General features: G+C 42.9%; 1 protein-coding gene across 1 annotated transcript in view; it reads left to right on the forward strand.

The window, feature by feature from the left end:
• The window catches only part of LOC111940990 (urea transporter 2-like), a 126089-nt gene that overhangs the window by 62938 nt on the left and 39793 nt on the right, over nucleotides 1-23358 (forward strand). The window contains exon 2 of the mRNA XM_023943934.2: nucleotides 21206-21305. The gene's annotated coding sequence lies outside the window, so the exon portion shown is untranslated. The remainder of the gene's footprint in view (nucleotides 1-21205; nucleotides 21306-23358) is intronic.

Consider the following 23358-nt stretch of genomic DNA (forward strand, 5'->3'; position numbering starts at 1 on the left):
TAAAGTACACAAGTAGTTAACACAAACATAAACAGACCTCTACCAACATAAAAGACCATAAGGAGACAGGTTTTTGCAACAAAGCTAAGAGGTTTTCTTTATTTTTTCTTTTCCTTGAGTGACAGAAAAAAACAACAAAACGAAAAGACTAAAATAACAAAAGCTTTGGGAGAGGTGGCAAAAACAGAGAAGACTAGTAAGGCCAGAATGAGGTGGGAATAGTGGATTTCTGCTGTCTTGGACTAACCCTGCTACCTGCACAGGAGCAGGCCAGATGGGTCACCACGCAGGATGCTCTGCTGCCTCTCTTACAAACACACACCACGGCCCACACGCTGCCCAGAGCAAGGAATGACCCCAGATTTCCTCACTGGCTGCAGCCTCCAGCTGGCTTTTCTGCACAGTGGAGCAAAAAGAAAAAGTATAAGCTGTTTCTCCGGCAAGTTGTGAATTTATTCATCACCTCAGTGCTCCCCAGGCGTGGGCAGGACCTTGCCTGTAAAGCAGAGCACGTTTTGGCAGCACTCAGTGGTGGGTGTTTCTGCCAGAGCGGCTCTCCAAATACTCTTTGTACAGCCAGATTTCATCAGAACAAAGCCAACACTAATGCAAGGCTAGGTCTCTCTAATGATGTTTTATTATGAGTAAACATTGGGCTAAGCACAGCTGTATTAAGTGGATTTTGGATTCTTTAGTTGTAAAGAACCCTTGGGAGCATCTGTCCCTACATTAACATCACGGCGAGTTCGGGTTTTCACCCAGTAATTCCTGCAACAAGCCAATAATTTTTGTTAGAAACTGGAGGATCTCAGGAAACACTTTGAGGGCTTTGCAATGTTCCTGAAGCAATCTATTGCCCTGAGAATCTCTGCCTCATTATCATATATGGGCATTCTCACCCTTTCCAGTAGCTCTGGGGACCCATGAGGGAGAGCAACTAAAATGTCTATTCGTGGTCTGCCTGCTGTGGATAAAGTCTGCTCTCAGGTACATCTCAGACAAAGGAGCATTATTATTAATATTAGTAGCAGTAGTGTTAGCATTTATCAAAGACATTAGTAAGACAATAAATGCACAAATGAAAACCAAAATCCTTGGAGGATTCGAAATACAAAAACATAGAAAATGGTGAGCAAAGTAGTAATGTCAGGTGTTTTATGGATGCATTTCCTCTGCAGGGATCTTTGCACTGGCATGTCCAGGGCAGGGAACGGAGCTGGAGAAGGGGCTGGAGCCCCAGGAGTGGCTGAGGGAGCTGGGAAAGGGGCTCAGCCTGGAGAAAAGGAGGCTCAGGGGGCCCTTGTGGCTCTGCACAAGTCCCTGCCAGGAGGGGACAGCCGGGGGGGTCGGGCTGTGCTGCCAGGGAACAGGGACAGGAGGAGAGGGAAGTGGTCTGCAGCTGCATCAGGGGAAGATGATATTAAATATTAGGAAAAAATTCTTCACAAAAGGGCTGCCCAGCCCTGGCAGAGGCCTCGCAGTCCCCATCCTTGGAGGGATTTAAAAGCTGTCTGGGATGTGACACTAGGGGACAAGGGTTAGTGGTTAAACAAGGTGGTAGTTCTAGGCTAACACTGATCTTAGAAGGCTTTTCCAACCTTAACAATTCTATTATTAGAAAATTGATGCTTTCATGAAGGGTAATTTTTAATTAACACTAGTTTCTTTCCCACATAGGGTTTTTTTAAAATTTATTTTATACTAGAAGTACTACTAAAAGACATTTTTTTTACTAAAGGAGGATTGTCATGAAGGTCTCAGGGGTGTATTTTGCTGCCTGCCATCCCATTCACACCTGAAAGCTGGACTCATCAGCAAGACTACATCTCCCTTTACACTTCAGTGTCTGAGATTTCCCAAATGTTCAGCTTCCCTTCAATAAGAAGAGAAACCCTGATATATTACAGAAGGTTTAGCAGTAAACTCTTATCTCCCTGCGGCACAATATTCAAAATATTTTGGGGGCTGAATTCATTTAAAATGAGATGTTAGGTGGAAAATCATAATAAAATTAAATCCTGCGTCTGTACCCCCACCCCCAAAAATTATTCAGAAAGAAATTTCTGCCCAGAGTTATTTTTCCCACTTCTCTGAACGAAAGAAAAGCATAAGGAAAGTAGATGCATTTTCCAATAGATACATACTGAGCCTGTGACAAGGTATAAACTCAACATCAACACATCATTCCTAGCACTACACAGATTTCTCTCTGCTGGAAGCAGGACTACAATTACACATAAGCCTCCAGACAGCTGGCCTGCAGTAGGACTTTTTCAACACTCTGAATTTGAGATGGATGAGAAAAAGGAAAAGCAGCTATGCCACAAACCTGGTGGGAGAAGTTTTGCCTATGGGAGATGATGAATATTCAAATCACAGCTTGCATGAAATGCCATAGCACCTTAGTCAAACAGAGTTTGAAACAAAATTGCTCCTCAGCCATTTTGGGTCTGGTCCACAGTTCAAAATGCTTCAGTTCCAAACAACAAAAAATAAAAAGTACAATTTATTTTTTCCTACTTAAAAGAAAATACTTGAGCAAATAATATTTCTTTTCTCAAATCCCTCTCTTTTCCAAAGGCAACATTCATTGCAATTTGCATTCTCTGTCTTTATCTTCCAGACAAAGATCTTCAGGCATTCACAGGTTAAAAAGGGTTTGCCTGATGGAATCCCTCATGTCTTTGATCCTAGATTATTATCTCATTCATGCTCACCCTGTCCTCTCCTGTCCCATAGTTTATCCTTGCACTGACAGAGAAAGACTCACACTAACAAACACAGCCTGACAAATGTTTGGGGATAAATTCATTTACTGTATTGAATACTTTGCTTGCTTGTACAGAAGGTGTAAACACTAATAAATTGACAGTCATGAAATTAATGATGGCTGTAAATAACTGAGGTACTTAACTACTTCTGCCAAGTGTCTCCTGAACAATAAAAAAAGGGGAAAATGTATTTGGAGATAAGGGAGACCTCATAAATATAGTAAATTAAATTATGGAGCTCAGGGAAGTCTGGAACAAATATATCAGTAGGTCCATGTGATAAGCAGATAAACAAGAGACTTACTCCCAGATTTTTGTGGGGGTCCCCAGTTCACAGTGAACAGCATTATATTTTTTTACAAGTCACAGATCAGAGCTGGGTGGGAAACACAGTGAAAGTATCCAAACACATAAAAAACCCGAACATTGTTTTTAATTGTGTTTTATCAATTAAAATTATCAATTTATCAATTTTATCAGCAGGTTTTTTTTATTGTGTATTATCCTGTTCTAGGTGCTTTGCAGGGATCTAGTGTGGTGTGTGAACAGCTCAGGGGTAGCAACCAAAAGCCAAAACCAACCAAAATCATTCAGTGTCACAGATAAAAGCTGTCCTGCAGGGGCTGAGCCCCTCCTAGTGATAAGTGTAATCCCCAGCCCTCTGCAATTCCAAAGACACCTCAGGAAGTGGGAGGAAGGTCCTTGCTGGTACCCACGTTTTGCAAATGGACAAAACAAGATCCTAAGGCCCATTTCCATTTCAACAAATTTCCAGTTGCTCAAACTCTTGAGCTGGGGCTGGGTTCTCCTAAGTCAAGAAGAATGATAGCCTTAATTGTAATCCCTCTCATATCCCCCCCATTTTCTCTCCAGCACCAGTTCAGTGGAAAAGGTGGGGACCCCAGAAATGACTACTGCCACCTTGGAGTTCTTTCACCCTTGTCCCTGCATCTGTCACACCTAAGGACCAAATCCTGCCCTGCCTCATTGTGGAAGGAGAGCTGGACACAGGCATTTCTGACAGCCTGAGGAAAGCAGATCCTTGTGGAAGGAAACTCATTTTCCTGGAGCCTTGAGTTCCTAATTTATTTTTTTTCTTTCACGAAGAGATGGAAGAGTGATGTCAAGGGACTTTGGATCCAGCCCTTCAAGCAGTATGAATCAGCCAAGGAGTCCAGCCAAAGCTGCACAACTTTCCCCAAATGCTGCCCCTTCCTAATTCTGCTTCCCAAGTCTTTTGCTTACAGTATCTCTGGCTGCCTTCTCCCCACCTGCCACTCAATCAGACCGAAATGTCAAATGTCTCTGCCATCAGCCATGCCAGGCATGCTATAAAAAGCAGCTGTCTTCCTGACAAACTGCTCTCTGAAAGTCCTGTCTTCAACTTTTCTGTCATTTGCAGTCTTCCTTTAATTTTATTTTTAACACTGTCGGTCTGTCTCCCTGGGATCACTCTGCAGCAAGGGCATCCCAGAGGAGCACATTCCTCTCCACTACACCCTGCAGGAGCAAAGACACTTGGGAATACCTGAATCCCAGTGCTCCCAGGGATAAACTGAGCAGTACAATCATTCCATGGTCTGTTTAAACCCTCCTGGGAGGGAGATGCTCACAGGGGGACTCTGCAGTGACAGGTCCCGTCACCACCACACTCCACACACTCAAGGCATGGCCCAAGGCACCCTCACACCCCGCTCATCCTCCTGGGCACTGACACCACAAACAGGCAGCACAAGTCAGAGCGAGTTTGGAGACACCCACAGTGACTTTTGGGGACCACCTTTAAGGAGAGCTGAACAGGGTTTACCTGAGCATGGTCATCTAACCTGGTACATGCCCTGCAGTCCTCTCCTGCATGCAGGCATGTTCCTCCTTCGATGCTGAGGCTGGTGAGCAGGCAAATGCTGGGGTTCAAAAACTGAGAGTAACAAAAAGCTGTGAAAAAATGGCATGTTGTGTGCTATTGTCCAGAGAAGTGGCATTTGAGGATTTATAATGCACCCGCTCATTTCCAAAATTGCTTGTTTGAAAAACTGTTTCTTTATGGGAAAAGGGTAATGTTGCTCCTTCCTTTCCCACTGTAAAAGGTTTCCAGCTGGGTATACCTAGAATTTCATCTCCTTCAGTGTAAAAGGGCACAGCCAGATCTCACCCTGCCTACTAAACAACCCACCCTGGATGCTGACAATGCACAAGCTCCCCCAGCTCCAGGTCTTTCTGGAGTTAACACTCTTCAACCTGCCTCTAGGTGAACCATTAGGAGCTCAGAAAAGAGGATTGGGCCTCAGTTACTTTCAGATGTCAGCACCATTCCTCACTTCTCTTCCTGTAATCACCCAGTCCCATTTTTATCCACACACAATTGTCACCACTGAGTCCACTTGTGGTGTCCCCTGCAAGACACCACTGCCAGCAACAGTGAATTTTTCAGCAAACATGGCATTTTACCCTCCCTTGTAGAACTTGCTTGCTTTGAACTTGCTTTTTTATTCTGAAAAAGGATTTTTTCAGAGAATACGACAACTACCTTGTTTATTTGACCACTCATCTGTGTTGCTGAGCAGGAAAGGTATTTTTAGCCTGGCTGTCAGCCTCACAAATAGTCCAGAATTCAGATTTTGTTTCTCCTGTCTCACTCGTTGCCACCAATAAAAATTTTTGCAACCAGAAGTTCTCTCTCAGAGTGAAGTGTTAGCCACGAGAGAATCCAGCTCTTATTCCCAGGGACACGTCAGCTCTGCAAAACACAGAAATCTTGACTTTGTTTGCACAAAGGAAGATATGACTGAAATACAAAACCACAAATACAACAAGCAGATGAAATAGAGCTAGCAGCAAAAAAAAAGGAGTTGCTTTTCATTCTTCTGCTACAGGATTATTTCCGTCAAATTTTTAGTGTTTATACATGTAGCAAAAGTATTGCAATTTCAGGGTGGACCCAAATGAAAATATTTGGTGCTGGAATTTATTTTAAACACTGTTGAGGCAAGTCCATGCATGGGTGACATGCTTTCAGAGGATTTCTTTCTGATATGGCTTATTAAAAGTACATGTGGAGTCAGGAAAATTTACTATATACTGGGAGTTTGGTGTGCCAGACAGTTGATTTCAGCTGTGTCTTTGCCATGCACCTTCATCTACCCCTTCTTCTTCTCTGTTAACGCGTGCAATCACTTGCTGAGCCTTCATTACAAGCTAAATTGACTCAGGTAATAGCAGACATCCCAAAATGGAGGCAAAATTAAGCTCATTTAGAACTGAGTCCCTGCCCAAAAGCCTGAGAAAGCTCAGTTCAGCAAAGTCTGTGAGCAGATGCTTAAATTCATCCCTATTAAACACAACACATTAGTGCTTCCCTAAAGATTTTACAGATTTGGGACTCCTGCCTGATTTGTAAGTCGTGAGTGGCTTTGATTTCTGTGTGCCAAAGGAGTTGGAAAGAAATGTAATTTTTATATTGAGAGTATTTCCACCAACAAAAGACAAGTGGTTCTAAGTAGGTCTTTTTTTTTTCTGTCTATTTAAATTAGATTAAATAAGATTATGGTATTATTAGCATCATTAGGGTTATTATTAGGAAATTACTATTCACAGCACTTTTACTGTCATAGTCTACAATGAGGAAAGCACATCTATTAAAATGATTGAACATCAATACATAAGCTTCTAATAATCCAATGGTATCAATGAGTTCATCTTTTAGATTCAATTGCAAAAGTCATCGTTTGCTGGTGATTATCCAATTGTTCATTAGAAGAGATTCTCTGAGACTCAGCAGCTCTCTAATGATGATGCATAGTCATTACATTTCAGTCATCCTATTCGTAGTGCAGCCATTGGATAACATTTAGCTGTTGCTCTTTTATTGTTATAATTGGCATGTAACAATGACATCATGACCCAGGCTGTCCCATCAGAGTTTTGTCTTGTCACACAGCTTTAATTCACATCCCTCCAGGGAGATGTGGCTAGTGTTCAAACTGTGATTTTTTTGGGGGACATTTTGTAGATGTTGCGTGAAGATGAGATGGTCACTGGTGGAGGAATGTATTGCTTATTCCTCTGACCCAAGGCTGAACAGTAAGTCTATATATCAGAAAATAACTATGTAATATAAATATATATAGTATAAACACATACTATCTATAAATATAATAACTATATATATCAGAAGAGAAGTAATAGGTCTGCATGTGTTTGCTGTCTACAAATTACTTGTTGGAAAATCTTAAATTTGCAGCTCCCTCTTGCTAGGGGGGTATTTTCTGAAGGTGATTGTAGCCATCATAGGAAAAGTCTGATATGTAAATTTCTGACATTGAGTGTGCACTTAATCTTTGACAACTTGGACTCTGAAAATAAGATTTCACCTTGTTTTGCCACTTGGCTCCTTCTGTTTTCAAGCAGCACATCAGGGGATTCTATGTCTTTTAAGACAGGGATCAACAAGAAAAGTTTGGACAACTTGAATTTGAGAGGGTGATCTTTTAGAATTACTCAGCAACATTCTGCTCACACTGAAATCAGTGGCAAGACTTCCTTGGACTTCAGCAGGCATGGAGCTATTCAAAAATAACTATCAGTTCACCAGAATGCTTCCAAAGTAAGTGAGAATCAATTTTCAGTTACTTTAGGCTTGGTATTCCCACAGCAATTTACACTGATTAAACTTTTTTACCTTTGCGAAGCTGTAAGCATTCAGATTTTGTGCCTGCATACATCCATTTCATGTACTCACTTTTGTCCCTCAGTACCCAGGAAGTGACAAGCTGCAATAGCAGCCTTGTTCCACACATCCAGACATTCCAACTTCAGACAGTATATATCTGAAACTGCTCATGGGATCAGAGATGAGGTATCTCTTTTTTTTTTCAATTTAACAGCTTCCATTATGTTAACTCAGTGTGAATGCAATAGAGATCCTTAGAAATCACTTTGGGTTTTTTTTCCTGCATAAAACTAGTCAAAAATCCTGGCTAGTAAAGCTCCAGTAAAGGTGGTTTCCACAGTTGAAGAAGGATGGTGATTTTGCACCTGCATCAAAGATTAGGTTCAGCTCCTATGTTCAAATTGCAGTTGTACACATTCAAACTGTGATACCACTTTGAGCAATGTCCATGGGCCAAAGGCCCTGTCGTCAGTTCAGTTTTGTCTAGAATTTGGATGCAGAGGTCAGGTTGGCAAAGAGACTCCTACGAGAAGGATTTCAGTACATATTTCACACAGAACACTTGCCTCTGTGCATTGCTGAACATGGATGATTTTAAATATCACCAAATTCTTTGCTGAATATGTATTATCTAAGTGAGAATGAGTGCAGATAGACAAGGCTAGCTGTGGACCTGTGGGACAAAGAAATGCACAGCTTTCTCCTTCTTAAAACCTCAGATCTGCTGCAGAACCACTCCTTGAGATTACTTTTTTCCCTTTTATCCAGCAGGAGTATTTATGACCTAAGCCATAAAACACCCCCCAGTTCATACTCTCCATCCATAGACTGATGGTGTCCACCCTGTCTTTGCAACCTTTTTATGGCCTATTCTGCCTTTGCAAAAGAAATAAGCAATCCAGTTTGGGGGGGAAGTGAGACATCTGTTCAGTCTCCACGCATGATAGCGGGTGGCAGACAGGGAACACCACCATGAGGGTGTCTGTGCACCCCCTTCACCACTTTCAATGTTCTCCCTGGAATTGACAGCACCGCCTTTGGGACTGGCCACAAGATATCCCCAGTATTAAGTTGTTTCCAAAGGGAACCAATGGCAGCTGCCTTTCAGAAACAGCAGGATTATCAGCCTCATCTGCTGTGATTGGGTAATGCATGCCTGCACAGGTCTTTTTTCCTCTTCTCCACCTCCTTCTCTGGCTCAGCCACGGGTCTTACTCAGGCAGGCAAGAAGCTCTGGTGACCTTCTTAAGGCCTTTGCTGTCTCACAGGAATTGTGGAGAGGGGGAATTTCTGCACAGAGCTTCCAGCCCCAAGGCAATTCTCCTAAGAAGCTGCCATTTCTCTGTCTGGAAGTGTGATGAAACTCTGTGTGATTTTATGGCTAGTGCATGAAAGAGTGCTTTGCATCAGAAAGGCTCAACCCTGACTTAACACATGAGAAAGTGATTAGGGAGACAGGGGAAGCCAAATGTCTCAAGAATAAAGATGAAAAACTGTGGGATCTGGCTAATTCCAGAAGCAACACCTTTTAAGTTATTACTTGATGCCAGTAAGTATAGTTACAAAAATAGTAACTATGCACCTCAGCCCACAGTGGTTCTCTCAAACTGGCTGCAAACAGCCACATCAGTGGCATCAAAATTGTTGCATGTGTCTGGAATAAAAACCCGACAAGAGGTATCACAAAAAGGCCTCTAATCACCCATGTGCAAGTCCCAGGGGATGCATGTGAGCTATTTGTGCTGGTCAGGGTGAGACTGCCTTGCTGGGACAATATTCTGGCAAACAGGAAAAGATCCAAGCCACTGACTGCACAAGACCACAGTTATTTTCAGGACTGATGTCGAGGCTGACTCAACATCGTCTTAGAGGAGTGATAATGGCTTGCCATGGCTCATCTGCTCCCTGCTGGGAAGAAGCAGTTGTCAGTGAGAAACGACCAAGGGAAAGGCTTGAATGCTGAGCATGCAGAATGAGGTGACACCTATGTAGGAACAGATTTATATAGTCGAAGATCCTGGATTCCCATCACTAGGCTGTCAGGCAAGCAAAGACCAGTGCCAAGAATAGAGGATAACTGAGATCTGTGTCCAAGCTATGAAGCTGAACCCAATCCAAGATGCCCTACGGCTGTTTTAACTAACTAGGAAAACTTAAACATTCCCCCAACAGTCAGACTCAATCTTTTGCACTCATAATACCTCAACAGTTAGTCTTGCCATGATAAAGGCTGTCAAGAAACAAATCCACGGTATCTGCAAGGAAGTTTTTGAGCCAGTCAGTAATCATTTGTATCCATGCCTTCAAACTCAGCAAGAATGTGGGGTGGGAATACGTTGTTATATGCACATTCCAGCTGCAAAATATTAAAATCTTCTGCAAACATCATGACCTAACTCATGATTTTGGCAGCTACCACTCTCACAGGGATCATCTGCTTATGACACATTCCTTACTTCATTTAAGAGACATGTTTTCAAACAATTGTCATGTGCAATTTCCTCTGCACCTGATATTTTTCTTACAGGGATGAGACAACTGCAGCAGCTTGGTGGGGTGGGACTCTGACCCATTGTGTGCCACTGCCACACAGTGCACATCCTTGAACAGAGGAGAGTTCCTACACCAGCAGCTGTGAAGACAGCAGGGCTGAGAACATTTGTAGACCTGGATATTGCCTTTAGGGGCAATTTTAGCCATTTCTGGCTGTCTTTAGATAATGTCAGTGTTAATTAGCGTTTTTCTTCTCTATTAGATAGAATGACAATGCGAAAAGAGAAAACTTGGGAGGACTGGGAAGACCATGGTCATGTACAGAATTTTTTCTATCCACCATTTTATTAAAGGACACTAGTCCAGGATGATTGCCACAAAAATTATCAGAAGGCTGGAGCACTCTCTTGGGAAGACAAAGTTGAGGTTGTTCGGCCTGAAGTAAAGGATACCTAAAGGGGCTCCAGGAGAGCTGCCCAGGGACTGGGGACAAGGCCTGCAAGGCCAGCACCCAGGCAATGGCTTGCCAGTGCCAGAGGCCAGGCCCAGCTGGGATATTGGCAAGGAATTGCTGGCTGGGAGGGTGGGCAGGCCCTGGCACAGGGTGCCCAGAGCAGCTGGGGCTGCCCCTGCATCCCTGCAGTGTCCAAGGCCAGGCTGGACAGGGCTTGGAGCAGCCTGGGACAGTGGAAGGTGTCCTTGACCATGACAGAGACTTTGGAACAAGATTGTTCTTAAATTCCCTTCCAACTCAAGCCATTTTATGATTTTATGCTGAGCTGGGGGGGACATTCCCCATGAATCACCCCTGCACAGTTTCACCTGGAGGTGTCTAGCTGCTTCCTGAGAGCTACAAAATGTCTCTCAGAATAACCTTGGATAGGCTGAGACAATTAATTGTAAACACCAAAAGGAGAAAACCATTTCTTCAGTAAATTGAAATAGAAATTTCTTCCCTACAAAAAATAAACCACCAAAAATCCCCACCAAATTCCATCTTACATATGTACAAGCAGCCTTGTTTGTGCTAACAAGTCTAGTTTCATGCATCTCCCAGTCAAAAGTGATGTATATATAACTGCTATCACATGTAGCAATTAGAAACACCCTGACATCCTGTGCTTTCAGCTCCTTTCCCCTCTCCAGAATTCAAAATACTTCGGCTCCTAAAAACACTCACCCTCATATCCCATTCTCCTTCATGTCAGCACCAACCAAGTTGCCCTCTTCCTTACCTTCTTTAAGTGTTCAAAGGTAATTTTAAAGAACACCTCATTTAGCTTTCATTTTACTGAGATTCAGCCTGCCCATAAATCAGAGCTGAAGGGGAATTTGAGAGGGTCTCAGCTAATCAAAGCTCCAATCTCTAAAATGTTTAAATATAAATCAAAATAGTTGAAGGCTCTCCAAAGCTTCAATTTTCTTTGAAAGCCTTAGTTCTTATTTTCTCTGTGCTTAGCTCTCAATTTCATCCTCATCCCTTGAAGGTATTTTCTAAGTTTTTTTTAGTCATTTTCTCCAAGACACTGAGCTGCCTGGTTCAAGAATTATATTAAATTTTGACCTGTGAGTGAGTTGCTATGCTCCCAAGTCAGAGTGCTTTGTCCAAATTAAGGTTTTAGGGTTCAGCTCCTAAATTGAAGTTTACTAATGACTCTAAGGCTAAAAATGTTCCTAGGATCTACTGAAAACATGACTTTGATCATACATTCCATATTGCAGTCAGAACTACTTGCTCCATATGTCAGAAATGATAAAATGTTTCTTCCTCCCTCTTTTGCATCAGAAGTCTGGAAGTCTGCTAAATTAATCTGCTTACCTATCTTTATCACATCTTACAGTTCTGGAATGGAATATGGGTTAGGAAAGTTAAGAATATAAGCTTATTTCTCTCTCTTCCTCTGTCCTCCCTTCTGTGTTAAAGTTATTGAGAGAAAGGAAAAAAATGACACATTGTAAAATATATTTTAATCCTTGGGTTTAATCATTAGAGCATGTGAGTTTACCAAAAGAGTTCTCACTGAATGGCAGATCCTTTCATTCTTCCCAATATGTGGGGTATCAACATGTCACATCAGTGTGTTTCATTTTGCTAGAATAACCAGTTGCTCAGAAAACTCTCTTGTTAGAAGAAAGAGTGGGAAATGTGGGGCACAAGAATACTTGGACACTTTTCTGGGTGTGTGGTGCACATGCATAAACATCCAGAGGAGAATGAGCTTCTGTGCAAAACTGCAATAACTGTTAACAGAATGTGTACATGTACATTTTGTGTTTACAACAGATACACAAAAGTGATGCAGTTGTGCAAATCAGGATTTAAGAATATGTCTGAAATGTACCATATTGATATTTCTCCCACCTAGGATAGATCTTCAGTGACTGGGTGACCCCCTCAGATCTCCTTTATTGATCACTGAGTTAGGGTAGGTGAACTTCAATAAAAACACTGAGATATGTGCAAGGGTTGGTAGGTTGTTCAGCAAAATTTTCCACACAACACACATTTTTGCTTACTTTAATTGAGAAACAGATTTCTTTAGATTAAACTGAATTTTGGAACCGGAGTGGTTTCAGCTGCCTCCCAGTAAGAAATTTTGGGGGATTTTAATCATGCAGAGAGTGCACTTTCTATCAGCAAAATATCTTGTGGATCTTCAGCTGCATGTGTGCTAGGCTGACTGCAAACTCTGGTTTGCTCTTATATTAAATATGTAGTCAGAATAAATCCAACCAAAGGGGCTAGTGATCCCTGAAAGAAATAAATCATATGCAGGAAAGAAAAAGGGAAATAAGAAGGGAAGGGAAAAAAAAGGAGGAAAGAGAAAGAGAGAAAATATTTCAGTCCCATATCTATTAACATATAGAATTGAAAATGTAGGATCACTGGGCTGATAGAAAATCAACTTTATCTTTAGATGATGTTAGTTACAAAGCTCTCTTTTATTTGGCCTGACCTCATAGGTAGCTGTCATTTTTCTCTTTCTACAGAAGGTAACTTACAAAATGTTTAATTTCTTAGCATCTGTCTTCATTCTATTTGGGAACAGCCGCACAGAAATAATGAAAAATCTGTTTCCTGGAAAAGGAAGTGTTTTTACATCACATTCTCTTGGGTTTTTGCATTATTGTCATCCAACACAAAGCTAGAAAAATCAAAACAGAGAATAATCAAATAAATTACTAAAGATTTCTTAGAACCTTGCTTTGGTACCCTTCTGAAACAAAACCTCATTAACATCAGATTTTGCCAAGTGTTAGTACTTGAGTGAAGACACTTCCACAGGTGAGGCATCATTCAGCTAGACTTCTCTGAACAGGCTGAAATGCAAAGGAGAAAGGAAATGCCTTTTTTAAAAAGTTGGCACAAGATATGTACACAGACAATGTGTACATAAGCAAAAAAGTGTTCCTTGAAAATAGGAAATAAAACAGTTGTCCACATTTACAATAATTAGGTACACAGAAAAGCAATATAAAGGAAAGAAAAATATTACCAAAAAAAAAAAAAACCAAAAAACAAACAAACAAAAAAAAAAACTTTAAAATGCTACCATCAACCAGGTTGAAATTTCCAAGGCTGCATTCAGTCTGGAAGGGAAGGCATCTTCCTATCCACTCAGGATGTTAGGATTACATTACAGCAAAAGAAAGATGAGGGGAGAAACCCAAACTACTTTTGGCATGATACCCAATTTGCTTCTGAGCAGAGAGATGTGAATCAGGGCCTGAGGTGTAAGGAATTGTGCTTGATGACTTTTCCACTGCTCCTCTTTTTTCCAGGGCTGCAGAAAGCTGTGCCCATCCTAAACCAAACCCACAGAGAGACATTTGAAATCCCTTTGGAAAACTGTTGAGGGAAAGGCAGCAAAAATGTTGTCCTTTCATTCAATAAGGAGGAAGAGTCATTTCTTTTCTTTCATGTTGTGAGCCTGCCTGACAACTAACCAGTCTGCAAGTGTCACTTGCTAGTGTGCAAATGTTGTAATACATTAGTAATATAAATATTACTAATGAATGACAGGTATCAAAACTGTAATTTTCTTAGGAGTTTGTAGGATCTAGGTAAACCACAAATCAGACATGGATGTGCTGACAGACAGACAATACAGACCATTGTATTGAGCTTACACAAGGACCTGTGGCATGGGAATATATTAATTTTTAATGGAAAATGTTATTCTTTATGGTCAGCTCTTTCAGCAGAATAATTTATCAAGACTGACATCAACAAGATACACTAAGAATTGATGTTAAAGTGAAGGGGGGAGGGGGGAGGGGGACATCTAATATTTACAAATGGCACAGCTTTTAAAATGCCACTACTTAGAATCAAGTGCAATTACAGTGTATTTAAATGAGTATTAAAGTATTTGTATTGCCAGTTTGCAAATTCAGCATCTTGAGAAGCCCAAATGGATTTTCATGTAATTATTATCATTAACTCAAAGAAGTAAATGCTCAGCAAAGAGTCTGCTTTAAATTTTTTTTTTTAAAAAAAACAAGTGCATAAATGTATAATTAAATGGCATCTTCATGCTTAATTCCTCGCATGATCTTCTAAAATATACACCTCATAACTGCTGAGTACCTTGGTGACATAGCCCAAGCTTTCTTTCTGCATAACATTAGCATTAGGGTAGCTATATTTGGGGTCTCAGAAGTCTCTCTTAGGAAGGTGACATTGAGAAATTTTCATTCCCTGAAGCCTATTTATCTGGCTTTCATGTTAGGAGATCCTAGCCTGCCTTTTTCTACAAGTACTAGGAACAAAAACTTCGCCAAACACTCTTACTCTCATGACTATTATGTTATGCTATTTCTACTGGAAATCACAGATATTGTGTGTCTTCCACACCAAATCTCAATCAAAATGGCCCATAGCTATAAAATCATGGAATCACAGAATGATTTAGAAGAGACCCTAAAGCTCATCATATTTCACCCCCTGCCACAGCCAGGGACACCTTCCACTGTCCCAGGTTGCTCCAAGCCCTGTCCAGCCTGGCCTTGGACTCTCCCAGGAATGGGGGATTCCCACAGCTGCTCTGGGAAACCACCTTCACAATAAAGACTTTCTTTACAATAAATGAGGTAATCCAGTTCTTCAGTTCTTGTTAAATTTAACTATGCTTTGGCAAGGTGAGTTTTAGAAGCTGATAAATAGAGACCAGAAATATCTGGAAATTCCAGGCTGAAAAGTGGTGCTTCTGTGTTTGACACCATCGACAAGTGGCTTCAGTGAGCCCTTCAGTCTCCGTGATCCATTAGCACAGGAGTCCTTATGTTTGAAAATGTTATCATCCTTCAGTGAAACCTGATATGAAAGTTCAATCACAGATCAGTTCCAGGAGTAGCATGTGGTACTTTATAAAAGAAAACCTTCAACCTAACCCTCAGAGATTGAGCCATGAATGACACTGGACTGTCCTGAAGACTAGCTGGCTTCTACAAGATAATTTAGAAGGGTATGGGGAGAGCAGGGGTTTTTGGCATTGGCTGAAGTAGAGAAAGCAAGAAAACAAAAGAAAACAATTATTTTAGCCTAGCTTTAACAAGGATGCAGTTATAGGCCAGGAAGTCTATCAGGAATCTGGTCTCTATATGACAAACCTCTGCCTCAAGGCAGATGTCAAATAGATACTGGTAACAAACAATATGACATTCATAGTGCTCAGCAGACCTGAGACCTGGACTTGGGTGAGCCTGATGAAACTCAACAAGGCCATGTGAAATGTTCTGCACCCAGTTTGGGGCAATCCAAAACACAAACACAGGCTGGACAGAGAATGGATTGAGAGAATCTCTGAGATTAAAGGACTAGGGAGTGTTGATGGATGAGAAGCTCAACATGATCCATCAATGTGCACTGGCAGTCCATAAACCACAGGAGAGATGGAGATGGAGAAGGACTTTGGAAAGTGCATGGACTGGTAGTACAAGGGGAAATGACAAGAGGAAACACTGTCAGGGGACAGAGTTAGATTCATTATTATGATATTAAGAAGAAATTTTTCCCTGAGAGGGTGGTGAGGCCCTAGCACAGGTTCCCCAGAGAAGCTGTGGCTGTCCCATCCCTGGAAGCATCCAAGACCAGGTTGGATGGGGCTTGGAGACACCTAGGATAGTGGAAGGTGTCCCTGCCAATGGCAAAGGGCTTGGAACTGAATTATCTTTAAAGCCCCCCTTGCCTTTAAAGATCCCTGCCAGCCCAAACCATTCATTCCATGATTCTACCATTTTATGATTCATCTCTCTTTTTGAGATTGCCAGTATTTGCTCAAGATAAAAATAATTATTTATTCTTGTTAAGTAATGGTGACTTTAGAAAACAGTCTGATCAAGGAACTGCTTTCACCAGGCTCAGATGCTTTCACTCATAATCTCAGTGCTTGGCCCATTGTCTCACAAGAAATTTTTTTCTCTGTTGATTGCCACAAGTAGGTCCTTTTTCCACCCAGATGTAGTACCTGCTCTCAAACTGATGCATGAACTTCATTTCAACTGCTACAAGAGCAGTTTCAAACTTAGAAATGTCAGTGTCTAGTGCAGGGCTTTGCTTTATAAACATTCCTTTGCTAATGAAATTGGAAAAGTTCAGAGGAAGAATTTTCCATGAGTAATTCTTCATGTAAGCACTACTTAAAAGTCCCTTTTCTCAAATTCACTTTGACAGGTGCTGGGGAAATAATACTAATACTAATACTAATACTAATACTAATACTAATACTAATACTAATGCTAATGCTAATGCTAATATGAAATTTTAGCCTTATTACTATATCAACAGAGTGAACATCTGCATGTTTAGGCACTGGAATCCAAATTTCTGGGTCTTCATCCAACATGATGCTCTCTGCTACCTTATGGCTGGAGCAAACTCATGTAAGCATCAAGACCCAGGCTGGTGGTCAGCAACTGGAGACCACCACTTTCAGAGGACACTGAGGAAAGTCTGATGCTGTTAGCCAAAGGGAAACAACACTTTGTGGTGTCTGTGTGTTTCCCAAACCCTTCAAAAACCCTTTTTCTTTCCTTACTGGCATTCACCTGCTGCCTCTTAGATACAGACTGCCATTTCAGGGAAAGGGGGCTGGGACTTCATGATGTGTTTCTACAGCACCCTGTGAAATGGTGATGGGATCTCTAGGGATTGCTGAAGTACAGATAATTGGTCTGACACTACTCCATGGAGGGGCTGTCAATCAGGAATGAGCTGCTCACATCCCCTGTCAGGCTCCCATCAGTCCATGGAGCTGTTCCCAGGTCTTCAGCAGCTAGAGCACAGGGGAGAGGAGACAGCCGTGGCCAGGTGGGGCAGCCTGGACAGGCAAAAGAGGCAGTTCCCTGGGGCAGGTTATTGCTGCAGGAGGACAGGAGGAAAATGAAAGACAAGAAGGAAAAGTTGATATGGCCCTGCAGACTGTGCACCTTTGAACATTTCAGGGTCAGGTGACAATCCAGATTGTAGTTCCTGCCTGCATCTCCCACATTTCCCAGAGCTTTTTCACCCCTACACATGTCCAGCTCTCCTGCCCTGCCTTTGTCACTCTCCTGAAATGAGAGACCTGAGACAAACACTCACCCATATTTAGAGGAGCTTATGGACAGATGAAAGTGATCCTCTGATTTTAGACTCAGAGCCTGAAGCCTGAGGACATCCAGTGAGGCACCAGAGCTGTGGGTGCCTACAGATGTCTCTGCTGCCATGAGACAGAATTGCTGTGTAAAATCCATCATGAACCACAAAAACAGGCAATGTGTGAAGGGAAATAAAATGAGAAGCTAACGAAAGGCTGAGTGCACAGAGCACAAGAAAATGTGGGTGAAGGAGCCTGAGGAACAGCCCTGTGCACCACTGTCTCCATCAAAAAAACTGTGCTGATTGAACAAGCAATGTTCAAACTGGATAATGAAAAACCGTGAATCATGCAAAAAACCCAGTGCTCATTTCACTTCCCTGCAGTTGTAACACAAAGGCTTTCCAAGAGATAAATATTCCTATCATGATGAGTGATCTGAAAGTCTGCAGCCACATCCCTCCCTTGAAAAAGGAAGTGATGGAGTGCTGTTAGCACTGCCTTCTGCCCCTTTGATTTCAGCACTATAAATATTTCCCTTGTCACTGGTACTGGCCACAACAAGGACTGGCTGAAAAAAACACTCTCTGAAAATCAAAGGAGCGGAAATTATAAGGAGTAGGTTTGGGCCTTGCAGTGCACCCAGGACACATGGAGCTTTGAGGTCCAACTCCTAGGAAGAGTGGTCTGTTTAAAATCAAAACAGTGATGTTTTTATCACTCCTTAGTCTTGAGTTAGTGGAGATAAGAAGAGAAAAATAAATCTAGCTAGGCTTTGAGTGGACATTGTCTTGAGATTATGTATTCAAAGCCTTATTATAGAATCACAGAATGGTTTGGGATGGAAAGGACCTTAAAGCTCATCCTGTTCCACCCTCTGCCATGGGCAGGGACACCTTCTACTATCCCAGGCTGCTCCAAGCCCCATCCATGAGTCCAGCCTGGCCTTGGACTCTTCCAGAGATGGGGCATCCAAAGTTTTTCACCAATTCTTCATGCAAGAAAGAGGACATGTGAGTGGGAAAATGAGCTTGCATCATTGATGTCTCTTTCTTATATAAAGACATAAAACCTATGGATTTTTAAAAATAGCTTATTTTCTATTTTTATTATGTCTAGTCTAAAGAATTGTCTGACAACAGACAGTCTACTAAAATGTAAGATAAGAAAAAGTATCTGCAAGGGGAACTTTTGTTAAGTGTTTATGTAACACCAGTGCTTAACATTTGCTCTTCAGAAAGCTTGTCTTAAAATTTAAATACTGGCACACTTGATTCACAAGGTCTTTACAAAACAGCTCAAAGATTATTCACTGAAAGTCTCAGCAAGGACAAGAAGTGAAATACTAGAATTGAAAATGTGAAAGCCTATTGTTGAGGTTCTGTTTGTCAAAAGGATGCACAACAAGAATTTAGAAAACTTGTAAGAGGAAGAAGGACAATTGCTGAAAAACCCTTGTAGGTTACCTCTATATACTGCTTCTTCTATGTCATGAATAATACAGAGGAGAGAAGCCAAGTTGCATCCCTTTCTATCTTATCCCTTTATAAGATAGAAAAGACTGTAAAGATTTCCATAAATAGCCATTTTCTGCATTAAAAGCTGCCTGTGGAGAATGTTTCTACCCTGGTTTCCAAAGAAAACAAGGACTTACATGATCCAACTTATGTGCGTATCATCTCATCTCTTCGTGTCCCTCTGACAACTTTTGAACCTGTTTCAACAAAATTTGTTGGAATTGTACATATTTCATGAAAATTTACTGCCTGGGGGAAGACAGAGACTTGATTAGTTGCACCAGACAGAATAAGAGAGGCTCCAGTTACCCCTTATCAAAATGTGGGGAATCTGTGTTGGGCGGAGATATTATTCATATCACAGATATATGAAAATCTTAAATTGGCACCCTAGTTTAACCAGAAAGTTCAAACCTGAGACACACATCCACAAAAAACATGGTTTTGTTAATTCTGCTGCTCATGGAACAGCTTGTTCCCATTTACATCTTTAGATGAAGATATTAGCAAAGATGACACTTCTTCCATTTAAACTGCAGTTTCCAAAAACCATCAGCTTTTGACAGCAAGAGGAAAATAAAATATTCTTTCAGAGACTTTTTAGACCGGTGACTCCTCTGGGCCAGCTATACAAACAAACTCCTTGTACAAGCATATGTCTGTTTCATTGTGCTGAAATATGAGTGGTGAGCATTTGGGCCAGCAAACCACAGCTCCTCTGAGTGCAGGCTGGGTGTGTTGTACACAAAGAAAGGCACCAAGGTGTTTGTGTTGACTCTGGGAGAACTTTAAGGCACAGCAGAAAGGAACTGCTTGCTGTTCACCACCTGGGAATGGAGCTACCAGACCATCACAGTGGTACCAGCAACTGGACACTTTAACCATGGGCCCTTGGTACTTCTCAAAGGTTTTTTGCACCTAGACCAGTTCTTGGTGTGTTGCCACATTCACCTTTTATTTACTGATCTCCCATAAAACCTTTGACACTGCCCCCCCACAACATCTTTCTCTCTAAACTGAGATGGATTTGATCTCAGATTTTGGGAGAACTATTAGATGGATTAGGAACTGTTAGGATGGTTTATTGACCCCACAGAGGGTTGTGGTCAATGGCTCAGGGTCCCAGTGGACATCAGGGACAGGTGGTGTCCCTCAGGGGTCCATATGGGCACCAGAGTCACTGAATATCTTCATTAATGACACAGACAGAGGCATCAGGGGCAGCCTCAGGGAATCTGCAGATGGCACCAAGCTGAGAGGTGCAGCTGACACACCTGGAGCATGGGATGACATCCAGAGGGACCTGGACAGGCTGGAGATGTGGAACCTCTGAGTTTTAACAAGGCCAAGTGCTGGAGCTGCAGCTGGGTCAGGGCAGCCCCTGGGATCAATCCAGGCTGGGGATGAGCAGAGGGAGCAGCCCTGGGAGAAGGACCTGGGGGTGCTGGGGGGGGAGAGCTGGACCTGCCCCAGCCCTGAACCCCCTGCCCTGGTCTGATTCCACCAGCGTGGGCAGCAGGGGAGGGGGGATTGTGCCCCTGTGGCCCTGTGCTCAGGTGAGACCCCACCTGCAGAGCTGCCCCAGCCCTGGGCAACACCAGCACAAGGACGTGGAGCTGCTGGAGCCAGCCCAGAGGAGGCCACAGAGATAATCAGAGAGATGGAGCAGCTCTGCCGTGGGGAACAGCTGAGATTGTTCAAGCTGGGGAACAGGCAGCTTCCATGTGATCTCACTCAGCCCTTCAGTGCCTGCAAGGAGCTGACAAAAAAGATGGAGAGAGACTATTTATAAAGGTCTGGAGTGACAGGATACAGGGAATTACTTCCCACTTCCCAGAGAGCAGGGTTAGATGGGATGTTAGAAAGAAAGTCTTGCCTTTGAGGGTGGGCAGGCCTGGCACAGGATGCCCAGAGCAGCTGGGGCTGCCCCTGCATCCCTGCAGTGTCCAAGACCGGGCTGGACAGAGCTTGGAACAAAATGGGATAGTGAAAGGTATCCCTGCCCATGGCAGGGGTGGGACTGGGTGAGCTTTAAGATCCATCCAACACAGCACAACACAACACAACACAACACAACACAACACAACACAAAACATTCTGTGATGTTATTGTCCTGCTATCACTCCTGCTCTGTGGCTCTCCAGCATTTCAAGCTGTTGTGTCTCTTTGCTTTAGGAAGACGTGACCACTTGCCGTCCCCAGTGACCAACACACTGCAGGCTGAGGCAGACAGGCTCGACTCTGCAAGAGGACAAGTTCATCCCAGGTTTCCCTGGTGAGTTCAGACTCCCTGAGTGTGCGTGGGTACATCTTCCTGCCAGTGGAATCTCTCATCTGAGCACGCTGTTCACCTCTCTGCTAGGCCACTTGCTTTCATTCAGGCCAGAAACTCATTCCATTCACAGAGAAGGCCGTTTCTTCCCAGCTCTTTTCAAAGCACTTTCTGTGCTTCAAGGAAGCACAAACAACCATATCTCTTCACTGGGGGACACCTGGCAGACAACACACTGGGTGGTTGACCCTTGTTGTGTGTTTGCAGCACTGTGAGCGCATCCAGGCCATAGCAAGGCTCTCAGTCCACCGTGAAGTTTTGACACCCTCAAGGTTTGCTTTCAGGATGTTGTAAGGAGCAATTACTCCTCCAAATTACATTTTTAGGTCATTACAGGATATATGGGAAATGGGGTGGTAAAAGAGCTATGCCATAACTGAGAAGTCACCATTTCTCACTACAACTGCTTCTCAGAGATGGGAGAGTTGTGTGCACATGTTGCCTGTAGTAGCACAGTTTCTGCTTGGGATTCTTTCTCCTTAGAATCACAGAATGGTTTGGGCAGAGACAACTTTCAGGGTGATCAGCGTCCCGTCCAGCCTGGCCTTGGCCACTGCAGGGATGCAGGGGCAGCCCCAGCTGCTCTGGGCACCCTGTGCCAGGGCCTGCCCACCCTCCCAGCCAGCAATTCCTTGCCAATATCCCAGCTGGGCCTGCCCTCTGGCACTGGCAAGCCATTGCCTGGCTGCTGGCCCTGCAGGCCTTGTCCCCAGTCCCTGGGCAGCTCTCCTGGAGCCCCTTTAGGCCCTGCCAGGGGCTCTCAGCTCTCCCTGGAGCCTGAATACTTGTGCAGGGGAGCAGCCCCAGCTCTCCCAGGCTGCCTCCAGAGCACAGGGGCTCCAGCCCTGGCAGCAGCTGCGTGGCCTCCTCTGGGCTGGCTCCAGCAGCTCCACGTCCTTGTGCTGGTGTTGCCCAGGGCTGGGGCAGCTCTGCAGGTGGGGTCTCACCTCAGCACAGGGGCACAGGGGCACAATCCCCCCTCCCCTGCTGCCCACACTGGGGGATCAGCCCAGGATACAGTTGTTTTCCAGGGCTCAAGTACACATTAAAGGATCATGTTGAACTTCTCTTGACATGGTTTAGTCTCTAAGAGGCTAAGCAGGGCAGGGGCATCGAGGTTATTGCCTTCAGCATGGACTCCATGAGGGTGTAACCCGCCGCCTTCAGGAGAAATTGCTTCACCTTTTTCAGTCAGTTCCTGAGGGACTCATGTGGCCCCACTCAGTGGGCCCTGGCAGTGAGAGATCCCAGCCTGTGACTGGTAAGGGTCACATCTGACTTGTGGATAGTTTTTAGAAAAGGCCATGCCTAGGGATGAATATAAATAGTATAACACTGTAGCCCATCCCCTTCCCTCTCTATCACATGACAAACTCTCAACTCAGTAAGACTCAAGAAGATTCCATTTAAATTACAAACTGCAAATACTGGCTTTTTTTGACCTAGTTGTTATAAATTAACAATCGCATTAAAAATTTCTTACTTTTTGGAAATACATTTCATCTGCCTTTGCATGATGGCAGCCAAGAAAATTTTGTTCAGATTTTCCAAGGTGATTCACTTCCTGGCTTCTAACAAACCTGGTAAATGTCAGGTGCCAGAAATTTCTTCAACAAGGTTTTTTGAGCTAGAATGAAAGTTCCATTCCAAATAGTAACTTTAATAATTATTCATGCTACTATTTTTCTATTTTTGGGTCTTCTTAAGAAGACCTCACAAGAAATAGGTTATTTGGTTGATATCTTCAGTACATTTGCAAACTCATGAGGGAAATATCAGATGCAATTTTGATTTTGAAGGTCATTTAGGGACATGAACTTCATAGTTGTGGATGTCCTGTTTTTTCCTATTCATTCCTTCCAACACTGCAGCACAGAGGCAACACTTGCAATGCTTTTAATGTTTTTTTAACCCTTCTTAAGTGCCCTTTCTGAAAGCAATTTGACCAAAGGCCCTTATTTTTGGATTATGCTAGCTATCTTCTTCCTGAAATGGA

Source organism: Cyanistes caeruleus, chromosome Z (assembly GCF_971803275.1).
Source record: "Cyanistes caeruleus chromosome Z, bCyaCae1.hap1.1, whole genome shotgun sequence".
In the NCBI taxonomy this organism is placed as follows: domain Eukaryota; kingdom Metazoa; phylum Chordata; class Aves; order Passeriformes; family Paridae; genus Cyanistes; species Cyanistes caeruleus.